This window comes from Xenopus laevis, chromosome 3L (genome assembly GCF_017654675.1).
Source record: "Xenopus laevis strain J_2021 chromosome 3L, Xenopus_laevis_v10.1, whole genome shotgun sequence".
Classification (NCBI taxonomy): Eukaryota; Metazoa; Chordata; class Amphibia; order Anura; family Pipidae; genus Xenopus; species Xenopus laevis.
In genome coordinates, this window is record NC_054375.1 from 7,163,473 (window position 1) to 7,173,221 (window position 9,749).

A 9,749-nucleotide genomic window follows, 5' to 3' on the forward strand; every position below is an offset into this window, starting at 1 on the left:
TAATCCCATCACCTCCCAAATCCCAGACCCAGAAAACCCAATTCAAGAAACCTCAAATTCACACTGTAATCCCCTGTATTGTTCACACTTGTAACACCTCTATTGTTTATACCCCTAAAACCCTGTACTGTTCACACCTGAGACCCAGACTGAAACTGACCACATTGTTCACCTGTTCACACTTGTACAAACTTCTGGAGGGGCACCAGCACTTTGTCACTGTATGTAGTACAATTTAGAGTGGTCATGATAGGTTTCCCTGTCTCCTGCTCTGTTCTGCCTGCCCTATGCTCCCTGTGTGTACCATACTGTGCCAGCCCCATGATCCCTGAGTGTGCCATACTCTGTCTGCCCTATGCTCCTTGGGTGAGCCATACTATGCTTGTGTGGCCCATAATCTGCCTGTCCTGTGCTCCCTGTATGTGCCATACTCTGCCTGTCCTATGCTCCCTGTATGTGCCATACTCTGCCTGTCCTATGCTCCCTGTGTGTGCCATACTCTTCCTGCCCTATACTCCCTGTATGTGCCATACTCTGCCTGTCCTATGCTCCCTGTGTGTGCCATACTCTTCCTGCCCTATACTCCCTGTATGTGCCATACTCTGCCTGTCCTATGCTCCCTGTGTGTGCCATACTCTTCCTGCCCTATGCTCCCTGTGTGTGCCATACTCTTCCTGCCCTATACTCCCTGTGTGTTCCATACTCTTCCTGCCCTATACTCCCTGTATGTGCCATACTCTGCCTGTCCTATGCTCCCTGTATGTGCCATACTCTGCCTGTCCTATGCTCCCTGTGTGTGCCATACTCTTCCTGCCCTATGCTCCCTGTGTGTGCCATACTCTTCCTGCCCTATACTCCCTGTGTGTGCCATACTCTGCCTGTGTGTGTCCTTTTCTGCCTGTGAAACACAAGCCTGGTATTCATTCTGGGGGTTTGTTAGCATTTGAAAAGAATTGTTAGGGGGCCCCTAAGGTGTTTAATAATGTGCTGGGGGGTTGTGTTATCCACAGGGGAGGATGAGACATATGGATTTAAGGGTATGTCTTCATATGACAACCTTTTTTCACATTTGATGAGTGATATCTCTGCAGTGAGCACCAACCATTTGTTTTTTGGTGTGCTACCACAATTAATGTGGACATGGTCTTGTGGTAACATGGGCAGGGCCGGATTTACATAACGGGCGCCCCTAGGCCTTCTGCCATTTGTCGCCCCTGTCCCCTCCCCTTTATACATGCAAATTTTGAGCAATGGGGATTGGCGCATGGGAAATTTAAAAAATTATTGTATCTCCAGTGTTTTTGAACCAATGTAGGTGTGGTTGGCCAGCATGCCGCCCCCTAAAATTCTGGGCCTAGGTGGCCTTTCCACAAATCCAGGCCTGAACATGGGTGTGGTTTAAAGTGGGTGTGGTTTAAAAACAGGGAGTGCTCAACACTGGCTTCCATTATTGGCCCTCCATCATGTAGGCCAGAAAAATTCCGGCCCTCTCTACCACAGAAGTTGGACAGCACTGAGCTAAGACATCACTTCCAATAGCATAAGCATGTCCTGCACTTGGCCAATTTACTCTCGGACATCTCATATGTGTAACAACTGGTCAATACCATTTCCTATCTCCTCATCATCAGATTCTGAACACTCAGCATTGTTAGCAGAGAGCTGATCTGAACTGCATGTGCAGCTTCTCTGTAAGTAGGGTTGCCACCTTTTCTAGAAAAAAATACCGGCCTTCCTATGCTTTTATGGTTTTTCCCTATACTTTACATTGCAATCATGCAACGTTTTTACCGGCCCGGTGACAACCCTATCTGTAAGTGAGCACAGACACACCAATTTATGTGTGAACAGTAATTTGGTTGTTTTATAGAACTCAGCATAACATAACATTTCTGCAACAGGAACTTTTCATAGAGAGCATACACAGGAAGAGGAAGAAGAAAAACACATTGCTAAGCAACAATAGACCCTCCCTGCACCCCTTCTCAACAGTATGGAGTATTCCACAAGATTCATTCTTTCAGTTTCTCAAAATGATCCTTGGGCAATGGTTTGGTTAATGCGACTACAACCATAGTCTCTGTTGGACAGAACTGCAATTCCATGATGCCCTGATCTTGAGAGTCCCTCAAAAGGTGATATTTCACATCAATGTGTTTTCTACACTGGTTCACCTTTTCTGTTAATACATTCTTGGTGTCTTCCAAGAGTAGGGTTGGTCCGTGTATGTCCATACCCAAGTCCATCAACTTTTTGACAAGCGTGTGCTGCGGCAATATATGATGATAAGACTACTGTGGCTTGTTCTCTAGTGGTCCAACATATGGTGCCTTTTCCAAGTTGAAACAAAAATCCTGTAGTTGACTTGCGATCTTTTACATCACCTGCCCAGTCTGCGTCTACATAACCAGTTAACTTTGCTATGCGTACTGCTGGCAATTACAGCTTCTTATTGATAGTCCCTTTCAGGTATTTTATGATACGCTTTACCGCATTCCAATCACGATGTGATGGAGTTGAAACCCTTTTGCAAAGTATTCCTATTGCTGCTGCAATGTCTGGTCTTGTCACTGTCGCTATGAACAACAATTTGCCAACAACCTTTTCAATATTGGTGGTTGTCGGTCAACAATTCAACTTCCATAGGCGTTTTCATTTCCTTTGATTCCTCCATTCCACAATAGGTCATCAGTTCTTGAATTTTATTTTTCTGATTAAGTAGGAAACTTCCATCCTCGTCTCTCTCAATTTGTATTCCAAGGTAATATGTGACATTTCCCAAATCCTTCATTTCAAAGTTTGCCTTTAGTCTTTGAACAATAACATCTCTGTCCCCTTCTTGCTCATAATCAGGCCCGGACTGGCAATCTGTGGGTTCTGGCAAATGCAAGAGGGGCTGCTATAAGGTCCCATTGAAAGTCAGTATTTAGTGGGCTGGTGGGGGCTGTTTGGGCCTCTATGTGGGCTGATTGGTCCTCTGTGTACCTGAAATTCCAGGGCCTATTTTAATTCTCAGTCCGGACTTGCTCATAACAGACTATCAATCAATATATATATCCATCTGTTGGTTTCTTTCTTACTATAAAGACATGGATCTGCCTTGCTTCTGGAAAATCCTCCATGTAAAAGGATTTACTTTCTCATTCCAGGCTCTGGAAGCTTGTTTAAGCCCTTATAGGCCCTTCTGAAGCTTGAATACCAAATCTATGGTTTCTGGATTCACCAAACCAGGTGCATGTTCCATGTATAGGTCTTCATCAATTTCACCATAAAGAAATGCAGTTTTCACATCTAGGTGTCTTACTTGGATACCTGTGCCATACACAAGAGTGTTCTCACAGTTGTATGTTTCACTACTGGAGCTAAAGTTTCACCATAGTCCTGACCAAATTTTCGCGAGTACCCTTTGGCGACTAATCTAGCCTTGTAACGCTCAACGTCTCCATTTGAATTGTATTTCGCTTTAAATATCCACTTACAACCTATTGCTTTGTGACCCTGAGTCAAGGTCCATGTTTCATTTTTGTTCAAGGAATCAATTTCCTCTTGTGCTGAAACTTGCCATTTTTTGGCTTCGCTTTTTGGTAGCGGATTGATCTCTTCCCAGGAGCTTGGTTCAAATATTTCTTGTGTGTAAGCTTTGTAAGAGTATCTGGGAGCAGGTTGACCCTCGCAGTTGTTTCCTCTGTGACATTTCGTTGTTGAGATGTACTATGTGAATTTTCCATCATGTGCTTCATAGAGTCACTTGTTTTGGCACGTGGTTCTACCCCTCCTGTCATAGACATTGTCTCTTCAGAAGATTCAGGTATCATGGTTTTTTGATAATTAAGGGGCAGATTCACTAACTTCGAGTGAAGGATTCGAATGAAAAAAATTCGAATTTCGAAGTATTTTTTGGGTACTTCGACCATCGAATTGGTTAAATTTGTTCGAATTCGAACGAAATCGAACGATTCGAACGAAAAATCGTTTGACTATTCGACCATTCGATAGTCGAAGTACTTTCCCTTTAAAAAAAACTTCGACCCCCTACTTCGGCAGATAAAACCTACCGAAGTCAATGTTAGCCTATGGGGTAGGTCCCCATAGGCTTGCTAAACTTTTTTTGATCGAAGGATATTCATTCGATCGTTCGATTAAAATCCTTCGAATCGTTCGATTTAATCGATCGTTCGATCGAACGTTTAGCGCTAAATCCTTCGACTTCGATATTCGAAGTCGAAGGATTTCAATTCGAGGGTCGAATTTCGAAGTATTTTTAACTTCGAAATTCGACCCTTAGTGAATCTGCTCCTAAGACTCGTTAAAATATACGCTGCGGCTTAGGGGTATATTTATCAAAGAGTGAAGTTAATAGTGAAGTTCCGCCACTAGAGTGAAATTCCACCACTCTCCATTCATTTCTATGGGATTTTTATAAGCGTATTTATCAAAGGGTGCACTTTCACTTTCACCCATTGATAAATACGCCTTTCAAAATCCCATAGAAATGAATTGAGAGCAGCGGAATTTCACACTAGTGGCGGAACTTCACTCTTTGATAAATTTACCCCATACAGTCACTTTGCAGGTTTTAGGATTTAGAACTCTGTAAGCTTTACTTTGCTCATTGTATCCAACCAATACACTTTGGGGCCGATTCATCAAGCTCGAGTGAAGGATTCGAAGTAAAAAAACTTAGAATTTCGAAGTGTTTTTTGGGCTACTTCGACCATCGAATGGGCTACTTCGACCTTCGACTTCGAATCGAAGGATTCGAACTAAAAATCGTTCGACTATTCGACCATTCGATAGTTGAAGTACTGCCTCTTTAAAAAAAACTTCGACCCCCTACTTCGGCAGCTAAAAGCTACCGAAGTCAATGTTAGCCTATGGGGAAGGTCCCCATAGGCTTGCCTACGTTTTTTTGATCGAAGGATATTCCTTCGATCGTTGGATTAAAATCCTTCGAATCGTTCGATTCGAAGGATTTAATCGTTCGATCGAAGGAATAATCCTTCGATCGTTCGATCGTAGCATTTGCGCTAAATCCTTCGACTTCGATATTCGAAGTCGAAGGATTTTAGTTCCTAGTCGAATATCGGGGGTTAATTAACCCTCGATATTCGACCCTTGATGAATCGGCCCCTTTCTGTAGCTCTGTCTCCCAGTTTGTGGCATTTTTCACTTGGAATATGCACATATGCCTGGCAACGATAAAAATCGTTCGACTATCGTTCGACTATATCTCTTTAAAAAAAAACTTCGACTACAATACTTCGCCAACTTAAACCTGCCGAATTGCTGTTTAGCCTATGGGGGACCTTCTGTGTGTTTTGCTAAGTTTTTTCAAGTCGAAGGATTTTTGAGGAAAATCGTTCGATTTGAAGTACAATCGGAATATGATTGTACGATGCATAAAATCCTCGACTTTGAATTCGAATGTCGGATTATTCTATTCGATGGTCGAATTTCGAAGTTTTTTCTACTTCGAAATTCGACCCTTGATAAATCTGTCACAGGATTGCGCTGGAATTTGTTTTTGGATTCTGCTATATACTTCTTGAGTTTATCCAGTGTTTCACTTTTGCGCTTCATTAGATATACTTTTGTGTATCTGGAGTAATCATCTATGAAAGTCACAAAATTCTTGTTTCCAACTGGGGGTCTGTGTTCTCATTGGTCCACACACATCACTTTGGATCAACTCTAAGGGGCTGATTCACTATGGGTCGAATATCGAGGGTTAATTAACCCTCGATATTCGACTAGGAATTGAAATCCTTCGACTTCAAATATCGAAGTCGAAGGATTTAGCGCAGAAAATTTGATCGAACGATCGAAGGATTATTCCTTCGATTGAACGATTAAATCCTTCGATCGAACGATTAAATCCTTCGATCGAACGATTAAATCCTTCGATCGAACGATTAAATCCTTCGATCGAACGATTAAATCCTTCGAATCGAACGATTCGAAGGATTTTAATCCAATGATCTAAGGAATATCCTTCGATCAAAAAAACTTAGGCAAGCCTATGGGGACCTTCCCCATCGGCTAACATTGACTTCGGTAGCTTTTATCTGCCGAACTAGGGGGTCGAAGTTTTTTTTAAAGAGACAGTACTTCGACTATCGAATGGTCGAATAGTCGAACGATTTTTAGTTCGAATCCTTCGATTCAAGTCGTAGTCGAAGGTCGAAGTAGCCCATTCGATGGTCGAAGTAGCCCAAAAAAACCTTCGAAATTTGAATCCTTCACTCGAATTTAGTGAATCAGCCCCTATGGGTTGATTTGCCTGGCTCTGACTTGTTTTAGGTAGTGGTTACCTTGTTGCCTTTGCTTTGATGCAGCAGATGCATTTCATGATTGTATTGCATGGTGAGATATCCATATCAGAAGTCATATTTTTGTTTAAAAGTTCATGTATTGCATCTGGTTGTCTGTGTCCCAGATGCCTGATGAGGCAATTGAGTGGCAATTTAGCCTTGTTTTCTCCACATTTGAGATCATACAGGTGTCTGCTGTTCCCTCAGCCAGGTCCGGACTGAGAATTAAAATAGGCCCTGGCATTTCAGCTACACAGAGGCCCAATCAGCCCACATAGAGGCCCAAACAGCCCCCATCAGCCCACTAAATACTGACTTTCTATAGGCCCTTATAGCAGCCCCTCTGGCATTTGCCAGAACCCACAGATTGCCAGTCCGGGCCTGCCCTCAGCTATCATTTCTGAACCATTCTGAATTGTGCATACTTTGCCTTTAAAATGAAAAGAGCACCCTGCATTTGTTAAACATTTCACTGATGGGAGGCTCCCCTCTAATTCTGGAACATACATTACATCCTTCACTAGTATATTAAGTTTTTGTCCTGTGCTTGTGACACAGTTCACATAGCCTTGACCAGTTCCTTTTACACTGATGTTGTCCCCATTTGCAAGGAACACGTTCTCATTTGTCTATTTAATAAAAGAAATGGTTATCACTTGTCATGTGACTCGTTGCTCCTGAGTCAATACACCAGTTTGATGAGCAGTTACCTTGAGTAAGCTTGAAACATTTAAAGGGGGGAAATTTGGGGTTTAATAATTATATCAGACTGTGAGGCTCACACATTTCAATGTTGTGAAAGGTTATAACTAGGGATGCCCAACACAGCTGCCTTCACCTATTTCAGGGTACCTCCAGCCAGGTCCGGACTGAGAATTAAAATAGGCCCCGGTATTTCAGGAACACAGAGGCCCAAACAGCCCCCAACAGCCCACTAAATACTGACTTTCTATGGGACCTTTATATTTTGCTAGAACCCACAAATTGCCAGTCCAGGCCTGCCTCCAGCTATGCCTGCCTGGCCACAGGTTAAATCAATACAAATACTGGTATTGTGCTTTGTGCTGTTAGGTTGTGCTTGGCCTTGAAGCTATAATTGTTAAAGGGATACTGTCATGGGAAAAAAAAAATTTCCAAATTGAATCAGTTAATAGTGCTGCTCCAGCAGAATTCTGCACTGAAATCCATTTCTCAAAAGAGCAAACAGATTTTTTTTTATATTCAATTTTGAAATCTGACATGGGGCTAGACATATTGTCAATTTCCCAGCTGCCCTAAGTCATGTGACTTGTGCTCTGATAAACTTCAATCACTCTTTACTGCTGTACTGCAAGTTGGAGTGATATCACCCCCTCCCTTTTTCCCCCCAGCAGCCAAACAAAAGAACAATGGGAAGGTAACCAGACAACAGCTCCCTAACACAAGATAACAGCTGCCTGGTAGATCTAAGAACAACACTCAATAGTAAAAACCCATGTCTCACTGAGACACATTCAGTTACATTGAGAAGGAAAAACAGCAGCCTGCCAGAAAGCATTTCTCTCCTAAAGTGCAGGCACAAGTCACATGACCAGGGGCAGCTGGGAAATTGACAAAATGTCTAGCCCCATGTCAGATTTCAAAATTGAATATAAAAAAATCTGTTTGCTCTTCTGAGAAATGGATTTCAGTGCAGAATTCTGCTGGAGTAGCACTATTAACATGTTTTCCGATGACAGGATCCCTTTAAGGTTTTATTCCCTTAAATAAGCCACATTTATGAAATTGCTGTTTTCAGATGTTATCCATCAGGTTATGTCCACCTCCCAGCAGCCCAATTTTAGGAGTACACTCATATAGGGACCCCAGACAAGAAGGCCCCAAATATTCATACTCTGGCCAAGCTTCATTTCGTTTGCAAGTAGGGATATTCAAGAAATAAATTAAGTTCCTCTCCAGAGGATAACACTTCCCGGAGAAACAGTAGACCATTAAACCTGTTACATGATGTTAGTAACAAGCCATACCCAACCTCTACTGCTTTCTAAATTCTTTATCTGCCAGACTACCATCATTTTAAACTATAAAGAGTTTAAAATGATATATATATATATATATATATATATATATATATATATATATATATATATATATATATATATATATATATATATATATTATTCATTATGGGAAGATGGCATCAAGATATTAAGCCTTTCCTTGAAACTTAAAAGAATGTGTAATTTTATTTTGTGGCGCCCATAGTTTCTTTGTATCCTGGAATTCAAGTTCTTCCTTAAAGATCCTTTGGAAAAGTCAATATGTCATGGCCCCTATTTATTTGGACTTATATTCTTATGTGCACAGGTGCGGGCATGGGGAAAAACACCAGACATGAGTCCCTTCTTAGTTTCTAGCTACACCACCCAACAAGTGTATTCCCCCATAGCTAAGCTACATATATATATATGGTTTGGAATGTAATAGGGACTGACACACACACACACACAGGACTGGAGAACTTGCCGTGTGGATTTAATCTGCCTCCTTATTATCAGCCTTGCGTTCCGAAAGAAATATTCCTCTCTAACGCCCAAATATCCCCATCTCACCCTCGGTTGGAATGTCGTAGCCCCTTCTCTGTATAGACAGTTCCCTGTCTGTTGGAATTTAATTCCCCTTGTCTTTTTATAGCCCCCATAGTTGGAATAAGACTCAGTCCATCCCCTAGCTCTCCCCCCTTTACTCTGTCCCCCAAATCCCTTATTTAGAATGAAGAGCCTCCTTCTGTTCCTCCCTCCCAACTGGCTCACAGCTCTTATTCTAAAAAATGTTCACAATAAAATAGCAATAATAATAATAATGTGTGTGCCTATAACCCCAAATTCTACCTGCACCTCCAAATACTCCCCTGTTCACCTTGTGCTTCAGTTTCTAATGTCCCTTTGTTCCCCCCCCCTTTCTCTCAATGTCCTGTTCCATTTCCTCAGTTGCGCATTTCCCCAGTCTTTCTATTCCTCCCTCTCTCCCCCCTGTCTTTCTTCCTTCCCCCTCCCCCGCCCCTACCTGCCAACTCCCCTCCCCCTCTCTTCCTTCCGCCCCCCTCTCTCTCTTTCCCCCTCCCTCTTTCTCCTCCTTCCTCATTTCCCAACACAGTCTGTGTAACATGAGCTATTTCCGGGTACATCTTCTTAAAGGAGCCACACAGCTGCCTCTCTATGATCCTGTCTCAGAGAATGACACAGCAACCTAACTCCCGGCTGCTCTGTGTCTGGCCTCATGGTCATGGCGTTAACAATTTAAAGGGCATTAACCCCCTGGAGTGCCTAGTAGGCAGAATTATTAGTAAGTGGCAGACCAAGAGTTAAATAATGACACTTGCCCTTAAAGCTTCAATGTGTCCCTTAGGAGCCAACAACATCATGACACTAGAGAAACGCCATTTTGTGCTGTAACTGC